Genomic DNA, 19,419 nt, shown 5'->3' on the forward strand with positions numbered 1-19,419 from the left:
CCACTCCTCACTGGCTACGGTACTCCTCCCTGGTTCTGTGCCGACACAGCTGGCAGTGCTGAGATGATTAAAGGATTTGGGGTATCTGAAGAGCAGAGCACAGAATTTTGAATGTGTGAACTACTTGTTAAAATTTTATAGTAATTAGGAGCTGAGCTAAGAAAAAAAGAATGTGGCTGCTTAGAACTTGGTAGAATTTCAATGTGATATATTTCTTTTGAGATTTTTAAATGGACTGAATTCATTAAGAAGACTCAAAAACTTCAAATTCCATTTGGAGAAAAAAAAGTTAATTTGTGTAGTATCTTAGGTAGTGTCCTTTAGATACGTACCTCTATTTGGGAGTGGTGTCTTGGAATTGATTACATTGACCACCTATCACCTGATCTGCCTTTTCTTGAAGGAAAGTACAGTTGACCTTGAACATGGGTTTGAACTACATGGATCTGCTTATATGTGGATTTTTTTCAATAAATACGTACTGTACCCAATGGGGGAGCCCATGTGTCAAGGAATTAAAGGCATCTCTGGCCAATAGCCCGTGAGGAACTGAGGCCCTCAGTTCAACAACCACCTGGAAGGAACTGAATCCTACCAAGAACATGAGTGAGCTTGGAAATGAATCTTTCACCAGTGAAGTCTTCAGATAAGACCTCCAGCCCAGCTGACAGTGTGTCTGCAACCCCTTAAGAGACCTTGAGTCAGAGGCACATGCTAAACTATGCCCAGGTTCCTGACCCACAGAAAGTGTGTGATAATTTTACCACAAAGTTCTAGGGAAATCTGTTACATGGAAAAAGTTAACAAAATACACAAAAGCAAATCCAAAAAAAAAAAAAAACGTACTGTAGTGCTACATGATCTGTGGGTCTGTGGGTGGCTGAATCTGCAGATGTGGAACCTTGGATATGGAGGGCTGACTCTAAAGTTATATGCAGATTCTTGACTGTGCGGGGGTCAGCACCCCCCCCACGTGTTCAGGGGTCAACTATAGTCAGATCTGACCTTTCATTTATCTGTTCCTCCAGTCCATTTATACAGCCAGACACTGTAATAGGCATAGGGATAAAATGGTGAAGAGCAGACATTGTATCTGACTTTGCAGACTTGACAACTTGCTATGACATTTTATCACAGTTTTTGCTATGTCATTTACAACTATTTAAGCATTTTCAGGCATCACAATCCTTCCATGATTGAGAACTACAATTGTTTACATAATTGTTCCTCTATTTGGGAACATAAAAGTTGTTTCTTTTTTTTCATTAATAAATCTAAATTGACTATAAATGTCTTACCCTTAAATATATTATTTGGGTTGCCAAAAGGAGAGTTTTGAGGTAGAAACCCTCACTTAATGCCAGGCTAGATCCAATTTATCCAAGGCAATCTTTTCCTTAGGGGAGCCCTAAGTTTTCTGTGTGGCTTTGGCAAAAGGAAATAATTTAAAAGCCTAATTAGAGGGAATAAGATTTAGGAATCACTTTTCCTTTATTAGAGATGTAGGTAGAACATTTTTTACAGTAAGGTGGCTTCTTATCTATCAGGAATCTATTACTTGTTGCCCTCTTTATAGTCAGGGGACATGAGGTGACATGTTTATTTTGCTTTATGTGACTGTATGGTAATGGGTTTTTACTCTAGCTTCTAAGGATCCAGAGGAACTGAACAACTTGCATACTTGAGAACACTTTGGAAATTCTGGATTATAATGACAAGAATGCTGGAAAGAAGACTGTAGATCCCTATAATAGGTAATTGAAAAAAGTGAAGTAGGGAACTAACCTTCTTGTAGAGATGGAAAAGCCTGAGGGCTATATAAAGGTGTGTTGCCAAGGAAATAGTGCATCCCTCCCTCCCCCACCTAGATTAAGTGCAATAAAACCAATCTCTCTGGTCTATTCCCATCAGAATGGTGTAACCAGTTCACCCTAGCCACAGTAATACATGTTACTACTTCATTATTTCCATTATGAAAGTCTCAGGAGAGAGAACAGATTAAAACTATTCCAACTAAGAATACACAACACCTCAGCTAAGTTTTACCCATTTCTTTGCCATTTCCTCAGGCTGCAGAAAAATGGAAATAATACAAAGTATTCAGCTCTCACTAGAGCTCATGATGAAAAATAAAAATAAAATAATAAAGGAAAGATATACTTCTATGGGGTGTGTCTAAAAGTTAACCACAATGTATCAGAAGAAATAGAATGTGTAGATACAGACTCCCCAAAAGGAGCAAAATAGAAAATAAAGCAACCTTGGCTACTAGGCTAGGCTAAAGAAAAAATAAAAGGAAAAGAAAGGATGAAAGAAGAAAGAAAGAAAGAGAAGGGAGGGTAAAAGGAAGAAGGAAGAACGAACTGGCCCATTCAAAAATTCCACATTAGATACAATATGGTTGCTTGCATTTTACCAGCTTGCTACAGACAAATACGTTGACTCTGAAAATTACGGGTTGAAAATGGTAAAGCCACAACAGAGAAAGAGCTTGGGTTCTTGGGAGGAAACCTGTCAGAGCTGTCTACTCTCAGGAATGCCCATATAAGAGAGAAACTTATATTGCATATGAAACGTTATAGGTATTTTTTATTTCTTTGTTATGGCAGCTAGCATTACCTTAACAAATGCACTGTGTAAGCAAATAATAGAAAACAAGTCCATGATAAATGAAAATAAAATTCAAAGATCAGAAGTAAATGTCTCTCACTGTTTCAAATTATAAAATCTTAGTGCAAAAAGAACTCAAAAGACAACATATTAAAACAAAATGATGCATAAGAAGGGAACTAGTACAAAAACCATTGTTATGAGAAAGAAAACCAAAAACATTATACATTTAAATAAATTAGAAAGTAACAGAATATTTCTGTTATTCAAATTACTGACATAGATGTAAAACATAATATAAACACAGAAAATAAGAAAAACAAAGACAGTAAAAATAAGTTAAAGAAATTCAACAGACAACAGTATACCACAATGTTAACTGGTAGAGAATACTACAAGAAATAGGAAAAATACAATGCAAGAATACTTTAATTTCTAAAGACAAAAATTTGTATATCAAAAAATTTCTATTTCATTTTTAAGAAAAATATATCCTGAAAGCTTTATACAAAGACATACACTAGGCAATCTGTAAAAGGTCAGGAACAGAAAAGTTATTTTTAGATACCTAGGCTAGGTACCTAAGCAGAAAACTCAAATCCATCGTCAAGGTGAGACTGAGATTTCTCCCAGCATTATTCAATGTCAGAGACAACAGCAATGACTTCAAAGTTCTGAGAAAAAAAGACAGTCAAAAAAATTTTGCCTAGCTAAAATATCTTTCAAAAACAAAGAACAAAAATCCCATTTCTGGCAATGGTGGACAAACAATTCAGACCAAATCTCCTTCAGTAAATAAAAACACGAATATATTATTAAATATATTTAAATTCACTACTGGAGATTAAAAAAGAAACAAAGCAAAAAGTTAGTCCAGGGCTAAAAGCATAGAGTGAGGGGAATCCCAGAGAGGTGAAGCCCATATTTGTGCCACTTTCTCACTTTAAACTTTGCTAGTTCAAAGTTGTGGCACAGAGTTTGAGAATGTGAGCAGAGGGTAGAGAAACTGAGAATCTGAGCAGGGATTTGGGCTATTTCACAGGAATGAACAACAAAACTTAGAGCTCAGGAACCACTAGGGAGAAAGAGCCTTGTTAAGTATTCCAGATTTCCAGTTGTAACCAACCTTAAAGGACCACACGATAGGAGGGCCACACACAAGAAATAAAGGTAAACTGGAAATAGGGAGTTTTCAAAGACAGAAACCCAATTCCAAATTAGCTCAATTCCTGACTGGATTAATCTGCCCTAGCCTAACCTCGTAACAGAAGCAAAGTCAATCTTTAGGAGGGGTGGGCTGAAGATTAAAGCAGTCAGAGAGAAATTGACTGTAAAAGTATCAATTCCAAAAAATATATAATATATGGAAGTCAATAACATTACGTGATCATATCAACAGATGCAGAAAAAAGCCTTTGACAAAATCCACTCATTCATAATAAAAACTCTTAGCAAACTTGGGATAGGAGCTTCCTCAATTTGATGAAGAACATCTTCAAAAACCCTATAGTTAACATCATACTCAGTGGTGAGAAGCTAGATGTTTTCCCACTAACATCAGGAAGAAGACAGGATGTCCCCATTCACCATTCCTTTTCAATATCATACTGGAAGTCATAGTCAATACAATAAGTCAAGAAAGGGAAATAAAAGAGATACAGATTAGGAAGAAATAAAGCTGTCTTTATTTATGGATATCATGATCATCTAGGCAGAAAACCTGAAAGAACTGACCAAAAATCTTCTGGAACTAATAAGTGATTACACCAAGTTTGCAGGATACAAAGCTCGATTACAGAAGTCAGCTGCTTTCCTAGCAATGAACAAGTTGAATTTGAAATTAAAAACACAGTACCATTTACGTTAGTACCTCCCCTCAAAATGACATACTTGGATATAAATCAAACAAAACACATACAAGATCTATATGAAGAAAACTATAAAATTCTAATGAACAAAATCAAAGAACTAAAAAAGAGGGAGATATTCCATGTTCGTGAATAGGAAGACTCAATATTGTCGAGATGTCAGTTCTACCCAACTTGAGCTATAGATTCAATGCAATCCCAGTCAAATTAACAGCGAGTTATTTTATAGCTATCTCAAACTGGTTCTAAAGTATATATGGAGAGGCAAAAGACCCAGAATAGTCAACACCTTGTTATTAAAATAGCATGTACTTTATAATTTTATACAAGTACTTATATCTATTTCTTATCCATCTATTTATAAATCATTCAACCTATCTTGATATCTAGAAAATAACATCGAACTATGTTGATTAAAAAAAACATTCTCTTATTTTTGTTAACACTTCATCTTCGTGTGTACTTTTAATATTTTAGAGCAGTTCTAGATTCACAGCATAACGGAGTGGAAAGTACAGGGAGAGTTCTCATATATGCCCCATCTGCCCTGTCCACCTCTCCACACACGCGAAGCTCCCCTGCTATCACCATTCCACACCAGAGTGGCACATTTGTTACAACTGATGAATTTTCATTGCCCCATCATTATCACCTCAAATCCATAGTTACAATAGGGTTTACTCTTGGAGTTGTATATTCTATGAGTACTGACACGTATTTAATGACATATCCACCATTATAGTATCATACAGATAGTTTTACTGCCCTAAAAGTCCTCTGTGCTCCAGCTATGTACTCTTCTCTTCCCTCATACCCTGGCAACCACTGATCATTTTACTGTCTCCATATTTTTGCCTTTTCTAGAATGCGACATAGTTGGAATTGTACAGTATGTAGCCTTTTGGGATTGACACCACTGAACAGCTGAAGCCACAGAGGGGCAGGAGTCCTGAGAGGTTTCCAGTTTCTCAGCATTAACACTTTATGACAAGGCTGGGGGAAAACAACAAGCAAACCTCCTCTGCTTTAAGCCTTGAACATTTGAGAAGCAAAAACAAAGGAAAGAAAAAGAGATGGGGGAAAAGAAAATCACAGCCACAATGGCCTTCGGTTCATGTGGGTGCTAACAGAGGGAACAAACCAGAAAGCTGGCTGCCCTTTGGTTCCCTGGGTCCTGGGCAGGGGGAGGGGAGAAACTCAGCCCTCTCCTTCCTCTGTATTTCACTGTTTATCCCTAGGATGAGCCTTTTGTGGACGACTTTTATTAAACTTTTCAGACAGGTGCTTGTTCGCTGGCATTCTAGCAGCTTTGTTTGATAATGTGTATTGTTTTCTATGCTAAGCTGAAGAAATCACTCTAGCAAGACAGAACAAACATCCGGTGATTAAAGGCCTAGGCCCCAGGCATTATCCACCACTCAGCGGTAACTGCTGTGTGAAAGAGTGCTAAAGCTGAACTCCAAATTAAATGCCTCATCAAAAGGCCCACCTAATCCCAGGCTTTCATGAAATCCTGTAATGTCTGCCACCCTAACTCAGCTTTGGGGACTGTGACATCAGGAGGGGGCCTGGTGCGTTCCTGGGATTCCTCACAATTGAGGAGAAAGTTTCCACAGGAAATGAAAAAGCATCCAGTTACAGACACGCAATTTGGAGCCTGGACAAGACTGAAAAGATCAGCTTTCCTCAGAAATGCTATGGAATTAGACCTATCTGAATCAACCAGAAAATCTATCCTTTTTTCCTGTTTCTTAATCTACCCAAGGACACAAATAACGTGAATGTCTATATTAAATAACCAAATGAATGCTTTTTTCATACTTTAGGAATTCACTGAAAATGATAGTGATTTGAAGCACTAAAATGGAGCAGATAGAAAAATACCTCAGTTGTAGGGTTTATAAGCCACTACTTACACCTGAGTGACTTTTGCTGCCCACCTGAACCTGAGTCTCAGTTTCCTCGTTTGTAACATGCGTACGTATAACCTGGAGAACTTTTGTAATGATAAGAGGTAATAAATGCAATAAACTTGGCACAGTGTCTAGCACACAGTAAGTAATGATTTAATATTATTTATAGATTATTTTTTCAGGCCAACCCTAATAGTTAGCCATTGTTGGGAAAAAACAAGCAATTTTGGCCATGTAAAATCAGTGTTTAAAAGTACTTTAAAAAAATCATAAATTCTAAAAAAAAAATCAAACTCTCAAGAAGGTATGTGTTCTTGATATGGGTCCAAACTTGTCTATTGCCCTAATATATATTGAAATAAGGGCTAAATGTCGCAACACAAGTGAAAAGACAAACAGCAAGAAAAGAAGGGAGACTCTATGACCTGGAAAAAGAGAAATTATGTTCCTTTTTAAACCAATACGCATCAGCCCAGAGAGAGGGCAACCTGAGAGGCAAGATTAAGGAGAGGAGGGGATCCGTGCGCAATTCTGTAGCCATTACCGCTTCATCACCTTGTCAGTCAGCATCACCGCTGATGGTATTTAGGAGTTTCCCACAGCACCACATTTTTTCTCTCTCATATCCTGTTCCCCCATAGCCACCATAAGTTCTGAAATTATTATAGAGAATTTTAGGTTCCAAGAAATGATTGCCCAGACACAACAGTATCTGCTCTTAACACTTCCTGCTTGGCGCACTGGGTAACGTTTCCCCAGCAGAGCAAAGAAATCCACGTTGGAGGCAGATCAGAGCCTGCACATATGGGACAGAAATTCAGACCATCTCATTCCTCACTAATTGTCATTTGAGTCCAAAGCCTTCCTGAGAGTGGCTCCACTTCACTTACCAGGACTCACTGCTACGCTATGCCACTGGAATTCACAATCAGAATAAAACAAGGAAGAGGCAGCAATTTTAGAAGAGCCCTGTTAATAAAGGATGCACACTCTTTCCACTTAATGTGGCAATCATTCGTCCCCGGCAGACACCAGGCTCTGAGGGAAGAACATTTATTATTTTATTGCATTTTTAAAAATTCTTTTCCTCAAAGGATATATCCCAAATTCCAAACTCTTAATAGTTTATAGTGCAGGATTGAGAAAAGTGTACGTGGAAGAACTGTCCCGTCACTTTATTTTTTGCGTGTGTTTAGCTATGTTCATGTGTTTACCTAGAAAATAAATTAAAATACATATACCCAAGAATGAATGGTTTCGCTCAGCCATCCTGCAAAGGTGCTGCTAATTCATAGCACTCTGCTCACAAAGGCAGGTTGCTTAATTAGGTCTTTAATTTCAGTCACAGGGACCTCTGAGAAGAATAAACGCCTTAACTTACTTAAAATTCAACAAACTTTTTTTGAGTGTCTTCTCTCTGTCAGCTACTACAGATGCATGCTAGAGGTGAACCAGATTTGGCCCATGCTTTCCAGAGGCGTACTATGTAACAATACTAATAGTCTGATTAAGGATAATATCAATACTACCCGTTGAATTCTTCCCACAAGCCTGGCTCTGTACTGAGCCTTTCTTGCACATTTTCATAGAGAAACCTGTGAGCAACAATTTCATAGAAAAAGAAAAAAATCGAGGCTCAAAGAGGCTAAATGAATTTCCCAAGGTGTTTCAAAACATAGATTTCATTAACTTTCAGGTATGGAAAAGCCAACAGATCAGGAAACAACTGTAATTTAAAAAAGAGCTTCTTACGGTTACCGAGTGGAGGAGATACATCACACTGATGACGCCACGCCACGGAAGGCCACGCAGAGAAGCACCAGGGCTGGTCAGCAGGCAGAAGTAGCAGGAGGAAGACACGGCCAGAGCCTTTATTCTCCTCCCAGGACAAGGAATGGGCGAGGCAGGGTAAACAGGCTTAGGATTGGTTGGCTAGTTTGAACAATTTCAGCTGGCTCTAGGGTGTAAGGGCTGCCCCTAGCTGTCTGGTAGGGGTGATTAAGGCAGGCGGAGAGTGGCCTGGTGTGTAGGAGTCCCCTAATGGAGGCTGTTGAGGATACAGGCTCTGTATTGGTCGGTTTGCAGGGAAAAGGTGAACTTCCAGGTGAGTCCTTTAATATTTCTAGAAATAGGCTAAGCCTGGGAGGGGCAGCCTCTCCAGGGGTCTCAGATGTCAGAACATCAGAAACACATGGTAACACTCAAGGTCACAAAGCTAGTAACAGAAGCAGAATTTGAACCCTGGCTACGGAACTGTCAATCCCTTAATAACTCTGCTATACTTCATCAGAGGAATGAAATGATATTCCTCCATCTCTTGCATTTTCTGTCCAGGTTACTCCACTTAGCAGTTGATAAAAGAAATTTTCACATATTGAGGTATGGGGAAATTATTCCGGCTTATACGTGAGTTAACTTGAATTTTACGCTAATGAAAGCTGCCTGTTTGTGGTCTATCGAACACTGTAGATCTGCTTTAATTATTAAGGGGCACACGGACCAGATGTAAAGAATATCGTGTTAAAAATAAAGATTAAATGCCTCCCTTCCTGGGACGCCAATGCTGGTCCTCCTTCAATAAGACTCCCTTCCCAGGTGCCAAGGCCATACTGACTCACTGTGTACATGCTGACCTGTTGTTGTCTTTTTTCTTTTTTTCTGAAACCTTGAAGGAATATATCCCTGACTCGTTTGATGTCGTTCTTTGTTCTGACAAGACATAAAACTGCTGAAAACCATGCTTCTCTGGATCAGTTTCTCAGAGTAATCTGGGAAGCTAGTTTCTGGGCTACAGTCCTCAGTTTGGTTCAAATAAAAATCTTTTCTATTCCTATTTTAGATTGTTTATTACTTTCATCAACACAGTAATACAGAAAGGATACTAATTTTCTGTTCATACCTATGACCAGAAGCAGAATCTAGTTCTTTAGAGTTAAATCTTACTGCATCTACCAACTAGCTTTTTTTAACCTTAGGTAAGTTACAAACTTCACTGAGCTTTAGTCTTCTTACCTGCAAAGAGGGAGTAATAATGTTTACCCTAAAGAGTTATTTTAAAGATGAGAACATGTATTAGCACAGTTTTTGGAGCATAGCAAGTACTTAATAAGCACTGTTTAAGAATTACCCAGGAAAGTTCCCTGTCTGTGGAATTCCTGTGGGCACAGAAACATTAGCAGACACTTAAATACTTTTTAATGAGCATAATGATAATAATGTTTAGACAGAAAGTATTATTAGGGACTAAATGTTTGTCCCCCCAAAATTTATATGTTGAAGCCCTGATGCCAGTGTGCCATGAGAATGGGGCCTTTATGATGGGAGTGATGCCTGTATAAAAAGAAGAGACACTAGACCTACCCACTCCGCACAGCCTCCATGAGGTCCTGACAAGAACACAGCCATCTGCAAACCAGAGACACGGTCTCACCCAATCCCACCAAAGCATTCTGTTACAGCAGCCTGAACTGAGTCAAGTACTCAGATGCTTCTAGGTAAAAAGATTCCTCTTACTAGATTATATGGAATCAGAAAAGCATAGCAATCTGGACAAAGTTCTAGAGAACTTCTACAATTCTGTAATCAGTCTTAAAGGGATTAAAAGGCTTTTTCCCCCCAAATCCCCCCCTTTTTAGTGGCAGCCAATATAATAACAGGGTTCTCTGGATTCAGTTCCCAGTACAGGCTCTTTCCTTCAACCCTGCTAAGGTTGGCTTTGGATAAACATGAAATGGCATCCATGTGTGAAAGCATGAGGAGGCATGAAAAAAAATAACGGTTCTCCTTATATAACTCTCTGTACTCATCACTTGGGATTGGGGACTCACTCTCCTGGGTTTAAGGTCACTCCGTATTGTCCTTGTTAAAGAGCACACAGTTAATCTGAGAGGTAACACCACGCACAAAACTGACCAGAGAGTTAAACAAGTTGTGAGTCCTCAGCCAGATGGCTGTGGTTTATTTTCCACCCTAACACGCACCCTTATCAACCCCACAGCCATAGGTGATTAGTTATCTGACCAGTCCATCAGGATTGGTGGTCTGAACAGCTAAGTGGTGGGGGGTCAGGTTGGGAATTTGGGGGCATCAGGAAAAATGAATACCAGCCCCTATATGAGTTTTACCTCCAAAATATATGTCTGGATGGTTCTTTAATTGTGTCCTGAAGAATAGTAGTTTTTAAATTAACTAGTTGGTGCATCATTCTGGACTGGAAATAAAAGGGGGTACAGAGAGGAGCAGCAGGGCTGAGAATACAGCACCCACGATGTGGTGTTTGATGAGGGTGTCTCATCCCCTTCTGCTTGGGGTGTTAGCCACGAAGAGCCAGCCGAGATTCTCCACATAATAAGAGCCGCAGTGCCCATTCCAGGTGGGGGAATTCTGTTGGGACCTTCAGGCGCCAAACAGGGAAGGAAGTGCTAGGTCAGGCCCTGAGATGAGAGCCCTGAGCATCAGAGCACAGGTAAAAGCTCTGCGTCCCACAGTTAAGACAGATTCCCTGATTATTTTCCCGAAAAGAATCTTAGAGGTCATCTACTTACATTATTTTGATGAGTCGCCAGTGTGTGAATAAAGATGCTTTCGAACATTGTTAAAAGGTTTTTTAAAGCTTTTTCTGACCTTGCTTTCATACTTATTTTGCAACCCAGAGATGCATTATGGTGCAGTGGTAAACGGCATGGATTTTGAAACTGAAGAGATTTGTGTTCAAACCCCAGCTCTGCCACTGAGCAAGTTTCATTACAAATCCTGCAGCCCCAGGCTCCTGATCTGTAAAATGTGAAGATAAAACCTACCTCATGTAGTTGTTGCACATGTTAAATAAGCTAATACAAGTATTTAGAGTCTACATCATTGAAAGTGGTGTTGTTGTCATGGTTATGATTGTTTTCTTCCTGATTACGTCAACTTGGTGGTGCTGGATCGTTCTGTTACCAACTAGGGTCCTTGGACTCTTTAATCAATAGAAACCGATAGGAGACCACAGGAGGAATTCGGGCAAGGCTTCGTTGGGGCTTGTGTGGCAGCAGGAGGGAGCAAAAACAAGAAACTGGTCCTTAAATGGGGTGAGGGTAGGTGGGCTGGTGGGTCGGGCTGGAGAGTGGCTTAGGTGGTCTGCCCGCCCCCTTGGTGGTGCTATGCGTGCAGAGTACCCTGCTTTTGCTCCCAGGACTTCAGAAGCGGCAGTTAATTTGTGCCCTTTTTGTATCTTATTGTTCATAATTGCTCCCCCCGACCCCACCCCCACCCCCCCACCCCCGCCCATGCCTGTAGTTATAATATTTGTGTAGTTACTTTTAGTTCCTTCTAGTTTCTTTGTATGCTGTTGCTGGAGGAGACATCTGTCCAGGTGCAAGTGCAAGCACTCTGGGAAAGGGTTCCAGCCTATCTCAATTCTTGAAACATGGATGGACTGAACAGGACTCAGTCATCATTAACTGACTCCGATTATTATTCCTCGACTGAATCCAATGATTGATTTCATTACTACACCTTACTATTTTGTCTGAAGCAACCTCTTGTTTTGGTTTCATCTAGACGGAGTGTCCGTAAGTGACAGGGGCTAATGTTTATCTGAATGAGCTAATAAATCCACCTAAGCAGGCATTCTCTTGGCTCTTTCCCTGTCTACATTCTCAATTCTTTGTACTTTGTCTCCAGAGGGACATTTGTAAGCACAGTGAGAAGATCGGTCGTTAAAATAAAGGTTCATTTAACCTTAATGTACAATTTGTGTGAGGTGATTAAAGAAAACTATGGATCTGCTGTATCGGGAAACGAAACGGAACCAGTTGCATTTTGCTTCCTGAAATGACAGCAAAGCGGGTAACACTGGTGTGATAAAACTGAGTCTAAAATTAGGTGTTTAGTTTATGTACTTAAAGCCAATGAAAGAAGATTTTTCTTCTTCTTAAGCCCTCTATTAGGTTTTTACCTTCCTGATCTGCTGTAATATCCAAGTTGTCAGCTCTTCTTGTCACGAGGAACCCTCTGGCTCCAACACTACAAAAACCCCTTTCTTATTGCTTTTTCAGTAAGCTGTGTGTGATGGAGGTCAGTTTCTGTGTAATCTCTGTGTTCCTTCCCAGATTATCTTTCTCTTCAAGGGACCCAGTGGGAAAAGGCACGTTTTATACAATATTGGCTGATTTGAATTCTTAGAAAAAAGTGAAGCTTGCAAATGTTTGCTGATCTTCCTGGAGTCAGGAGCTAATCTCAATGAACCCCAGGTAAGCACTACTAAGCTGAATGCCAAGATTAGTTCCTTAGTTCCAGGGAATGCCTGGTACCTCTTATTTTAAGGGGTTTGGGATCAGTAAGGTTGGGAGTAGAATAAACAGGGGCTTTATAACCAGGTAGCCATGAGACAATATCCTGTCAAGATCTGTGATATGTGTATGATTTGGGGGCTTGTTACGAAATTGCTCTGGGCTAAAATATTTTCATGTGAAAAATGTAAATAATAGGATCTCTGTAGTGGACCTCTGCTGTTTCTGCTCATTTAGGGTTGCCAGACTTAGCAAATAAAAGTAGAGGACATCCATTTAAATTTGAATTTCAAGGAAACATGAATAATTTCTCAGTGTAAGAATGTCTCAAATATTGCATGGGACTTATTTATACTAAAACTGATGCAACATTGGGGACATACCTATACTAAAAACATTCGTTGTTCGCCTGAAATTCAAATTTAAATGAGAATCCTGTCATTTTATCCAGCAACCCTATGCTTCGCCCATCCCCCTATTCTCTGAGAATTCCTGATTTTCCCTGGGAAACTACCCAACCCTCAAAGTAAGCCCATGTGTTTCTGGTAGAGAGTTTCTTGTCTAAGAAACTAAACAGGCAATAGAACACAGGTCTGGCTAATCAGGCACTAAAGTCTCCGTGGCACTGTTTCTTGCTCAAAGCTGGTCATGTGACCCAAAGAGGTCCAGGTGGACTCAATCCTGGGACACGATGAAGTAATTGAAAGACGAATTTGGTTTCTCTTGGGGCTGATGAGATACAGATAAAAGTTGCTGGCAGCCATTTTGCTAATATGATTTGAGATTCCTGGACAACTGAGCCAAGATGACACTGTTTAGACTTCAGAGCTGGAGAGTATGAATGCATTTTGATGATATTATATGAGCCCCTGGAATTCACCTGTGACTGCAGCCAGGCTGCCCCTGAATTTGTGGTTATATAAGCCTGTTTTATAAACCATTGTTTTTGCCTAAGCCATGTTGAGTTGTATTTCTGTCCCTTGTAAGTTCTGAAAAATATAGAGCATCATCAAATTTTGTGACTGTGAAATGAAAAACAACGTAAAGAGCTGAACAGGTCACATGTAAGATGTTTAACAGATTCCCACCCTCCCCCATACACACTTCCTGTTCTAACACAAACAGTGATACATGTATGAGAACAGATGGAGTAATTCAAATGTATCCTCCAAATCAGAAAGGAACAACTTAGAAAAATATATCTTAATAACTATGGGGTCAGGCACATGTGTTCTCTGTAAAGGAGAGTGTTATTTTTCTCACTTTCTGTAAACACTAGATATAGCAGCTCCTCTTCAAATACATGAAAAGCAAATGCAAATGAAAATTTTCCTATTGATAAATAAGGCTCATAATGCTAAAATATGAGGAACTTGAATCTTCTTGAACCCATGCAACATTGCTGTGATTGCCAGTTGGCTGAGATATTTGCTTTGCTAAAAGTTTATAGGGAAGCTGATTATTTGCAAGGTTATACTAACCCAGAAAGCACTGAGGAAGTAAGATGATCTTTAATTCTGCATACTGAGATGAGAGAAACATGTTTCTGTTTGAGTCTGTGTTCCAGTGTAGTTCAGTGTTTCTACTGTTTCTACAGTGTTTCTAACATCCAATCAAGAGAGTCTAGTGATCTGGTTTTGGAACCAGGCAGGATCTATGAGGCCTTCCCAGAATAGATCCCCACCCATGTCCTCTGCCTGCCTTCTGTCTGTAGAAAATCTTTAGTCAAAGAATAAATTTAATCAGAGAAATGAGAAAATGCAGAAAGAAAGGAAAACAGTCAAGCAAGGCAAAATAATAATACTTTAGCCATTAAACAAAGCCAAGGACCTTTAGTTCCTCCTTAAGGGCTATAGATAATATTCTGAGCCACCTCCTTTGGGCTGTTTTGCAGCTACGGAAACCCCCAGCAGGTGGAAGAAGTTAACCGTATGCGGCCCACAAGCAGGCAGACCCCAGACCGGTTGGAACCATCGGGTTGATGATGCTGACTCCCAATTACCTCACCTCCAACCAATCAGAAGAACGCCCACGAGCTGATCAGGCCCTGCTCCTTGAACACGATAAGTCTCCTCACTAGCCCCCCCAGGGTGGGACACACGGTTTTGAGGGCATTAGCCCGCTGTGGCCCCCTTTGCCTGGCAAAGCAATAAAGCTATTCTTTTCTAGTTCACCCAAAACTCTGCCTCTGCATTTCTATTCAGCACCAGTGAACAGAGGCCAAAGTGTCAGCAACAGTTTTAGGGTGAGATGCTTAAATATTGACCAAGTCATAAGCCTAATCACAATATATTCTAATGGATTATAACATCATCCTGGCTTCTTTAATTATGGTAGTGTTTGTTTGTTTCCATTTTACAATCATGTAACACAAACAGTGGTTTATACTGAAGGCTTTGGGGTTTGAGGAACTTGGCTTAAAATGTAGGTTCTGACACTTGTTAGCTTTATGGGTGCAAACAATTACTCCAATCACTCTGATACTTAGTAATATCATCTGTAAAACGGGTTGCTGTGAAAATTAGATGGATATCTAGCAAAATATCTGGAACAAGGTCAATAACGCTCCCAAAATGGTGAGCTCCAGAGATAGCTGAATCATGGCTATGCTGAGCTTCTATAGGTTAGTCTCCGAGGAGATGGTTGTCAGATCCGTAAACTGGCAATTTTTCTTCTGTTCTCTTCAAATCCCCTGATGTTTGGACATGTTCCCACCCATAGTTTCTTCTACCTACACTTGAAATAACTGTTGGTAAATAATCCCAGATGGAGAAATTTATAATGCTCCTTATAATTCCAAAACTCAACCTAGGAAAATATAAAGTGCAATGGGGTTTCAATAACACAATTAATAAAGCACAGCACATCTTAAAGATCAAAAAAAAAAGGCTACGAAGAAAAATAATAATTCCGAAACTCTTCCACCATCCCAGTTACTTTCTGGAATTTGACCACGGTTTCCTCCATTCCTTTCAGTCACCATGAAGTTGGCATTTTAGCTTCTAGTGTGATATTCTCTTTTGGGCCTTTGATCCATGCCTATCCCTTGTACACATTTAATCAGACACTTATAGGTCTAAATTCTTTACTACAACCCAAAGAGGTGATAAGAAGAGAGACTATCAGGGAAGACAACACTGCAATACTCAGTTCAAGATAATATGGCAGATCATTGATTAGCAAAGAGTGAAGAACATAATTTGCAACTAGGGCTGGAACCAAGGTGAGGCCAGTGAAACTCCTAGGGTGCAAAATTTAAGAAGGTGCTCATTCAGAGAGGGGCTTCCCTGGTGGCACAGTGGTTGAGAGTCCGCCTGCTGATGCAGGGGACACCGGTTCGTGCCCCGGTCTGGGAGGATCCCACATGCCGCAGAGCGGCTGGGGCCATGAGCCATGGCCGCTGAGCCTGCGCGTCCGGAGCCTGTGCTCCGCAACGGGAGAGGCCACAACAGTGAGAGGCCCGCGTACAGCAGAAAAAAAAAAAAAAAAAAAAAAAAAGAAGGTGCTCATTCAGAGAGTCGTGTAAATACAGTGTCAGCTCTGAGAGTGTCTCCTGATTTCGCCCTAGTCCTGGCCCTGAACTGCGACAGTATCATCACATTTGGCTATAAACGTATAATAGCATTTGAAGCTTGGAAAAAATATCAGCTTTGGGCTTCCCTGGTGGCGCAGTGGTTGAGAGTCCGCCTGCCAATTCAGGGGACACGGGTTCGTGCCCCGGTGCGGGAAGATCCCACATGCCGCGGAGCGGCTGGGCCCGTGAGCCATGACCGCTGAGCCTGCGCGTCCAGAGCCTGTGCTCCGCAACGGGAGAGGCCACGACAGTGAGAGGCCCGCGTACCGCAAAAAAAAAAAAAAAAAATCAGCTTTAACTTGTAGTGAACTATAAGTCAGTGCTAAACTGTGTACACCATACACAAATATATTTCAGTAACAAACTATTTTATAATTAATCAACACCATGTAGGACATGCCTTTACTATCTTTGTTTCCAGGAACCACTGTGGTTCAGTACAACAGAAAGAAAATCATAGGTATGGTGAAGGAGTGGTTTTCAAAGAGGCAATAAGCATAAAATGTTTTCTAATTTGCTTTAGTTGTCCAGTACAGCCTCAGTTATTTTTCTGAGATATTCAGAACATAAAAGATACCTGGTGTTTTCTCTCCTGTGTGAATTAATTTTTATAAATTGGCACATTTGAGAAATCCAACTTTGCGAACGCATTTGAAAAGAGAAAGAAATGTGAGAGAGGATTTTAAGGCAGCTCTGATAGCTTCCTAGCCCAGCAGAGAGAAGAAAAATATTAGTCCAAACTGAATTTAAAAATCAAGAAGTTGATTAGCAACACTTCAAGTTTCCAAGCCTAGGACTCATTATTTGGCCACCATTTTCCCCTAAGATTAAGGCTCAGCTATGTTGCTCAGGATTCAAGGGAAATGTATACTGATTGTTACTTTCACAGGGCGCTCTGTACATCCCCATCGTTGCTGCTTTCAAGCAACTTGTGTCCTTATGCTCAATGTGCACTGTCCCTATAAAACTCCATCAGGCTAATCTTTGCTTTCAGGTTTTCAGAAAGCCGACTAGTGTACACTTTTTGGCAGCTCACACCTGTGTCTGCAGGCTGGCAGCTGCTACATACCTGTCTGTGGGCAAGGTTTGGGATGGGGGTCAGGTAGTATAATCTCTGCAAGAGAGAGACCTGTCTGGTGTTTTCTGTCACTTTTGCTTTTTGTCTGCCCTTTTCCTTCCTTCTCTTACTGCATGTTCGTTCCTTTTCGTTTGGAAGAAAGTTTACATGCTGCTGGGAAAATGCTGAGAGATCTATAGCTGGAAGGGACGGGCGGGGTTCTGATGAAGTCTTAAGTTCGAGCTAGACCTTTTCCACTTGTCACTTGGCACCACATTCAGACTTCCTAACTGCTAGAGGAGACAGAAGGAAGCTCTCATAGTCATGTAGGTGATTTCCTTTAAATGATATTAACTCTCCTTCTTGATGATTATTAGATAGAACCAAAAAGCAGAGACAGTGGTGAGAAAAGCCAAAGCTCTCTGCTCCAACCAAAATGGATTAAATGTGCTTTCAATGGAAACTCTTCAGTTTGCCAACTTTGAAAAATGCTCCCCCTGCAAAATAAGTGGTGGGTTCCGATCCATGTGTTTTGGAGAATGCCCCTAAGCATTTCCAGGTCTTTAAAGTAATTAAATTTATCCCGATACATATCAGATGTTGGAGGCTATCTGGTATAAAAGAAAAAGCATTAGACTTGGGTCAGAATTTTATACCCAAGTTTTGACACTCTTACTCTTTAAAAGACATTGGAAAAGTATTTTTCCTTTTATGGGTCTCACTTGCCTTATCCTTAAATACAGGACTTTAACTTAAATCTATTTCAGCTCAAACAGTCCATGAATCCATGTTGTTCTACGTTCAGTGCTATGGGTATACGGAAGAAGTATAAATCACAGTCATGACTCAAGGAACCTATAGTCTAGTTGGAGATATAAGGCTGTTCACATAAAGTAATAGCAACCATTATAGAACAGACTATATTTCAGTCATGAATTGGGTGGAACAGATCATGAGTGTCAAAATATTTCAGAAGACGGAGAGATCAGGGTGGACTCGAAGGTTAAAGAAAATCTTCCCAGAGAGGGTTAGACTTTTGTTGGGCCTTTAAGGTAGGTAGTTCCATCATACAGATAGACGGAAGGGCAAAGATAATGGGAGACAGTAATTCAATTAATGGGGACTACATGACCAGGGGCCCAGATTTGAGAGTGAGCGTGGTAAGGTCAAACAAGGAAACAGCTCAATATATCATTATTCTCGAAAGGTAGAAATTTGTTCATTTTTAACCCCTATTTCCAACGTACGTAACACCTATTTCCAACTTTCTAACTGGTTTGGATAAGAAGCAAACTCAGGACCTGGAGTATAATCAACAAAGCTATCCATATACATTTGTGTGTTATTCACTTCTTAGGAGAACTTCCCTACATTATAGCTCATCCTCCCTTGCTTCATCTCTGATTCTTTTCCACCTCTTCTAATAATTTTTATTTTTAGAACTAAAGAGTTCATTCCATTCTCTGAGACTTCTCCAAGTTTCAGATAAAAGAAAAACTATAGAAAAGTCTAAAGAACAGATCATCTTCTCATTCTTGTGTTATGGTGCATAGCCACTGTACCTTGATTTACTACCTAATCCCACCATATCTCATCTTCAATCAGTCCTCTGCACGTTGAAGTTCCCTAAATTATGCCCCGATACCCTGTCCTTCAGGACCGTAGAGAACCTCAAAACTTGTGTTTCTATTACTATTTGGAAGTACTAATTGCTTTAGCTGTGGATGTACACCTGCTTTCCCAAGTCATGGAGTAACAACTGGCTCATTCACTTCCATGATCCAGCCACATGGAATGATACGGCTTGCTTTATTCCTCTTTTCACCCATTTGTAGTTTCTCAAAACTGTTCTTTCTACCTAGTGGGAAAGAAGGAAAATTGCTTGAAGACATTTGGAGTCAGATCGCAGAATTCTGTATTAGAAATAGATGGGTGGCAGGAAAGTGCAGTGTCTCATATCTGGGTATCAGAGAGGCCAAGGCACGCATTTAGGTTTCCTCCAAAGTATGTAAAAATGTATCTAAGGACCTTTCTTGATCCAAGACTAAGGGAGGAGGAAACTTTCCACGATCTGCCTCATTTAACTCTGAGAAAACACCTCTGGATGGATGTGGTCCCGTCGTGC

Source organism: Phocoena phocoena, chromosome 7, assembly GCF_963924675.1.
Source record: "Phocoena phocoena chromosome 7, mPhoPho1.1, whole genome shotgun sequence".
Lineage (NCBI taxonomy): Eukaryota > Metazoa > Chordata > Mammalia > Artiodactyla > Phocoenidae > Phocoena > Phocoena phocoena.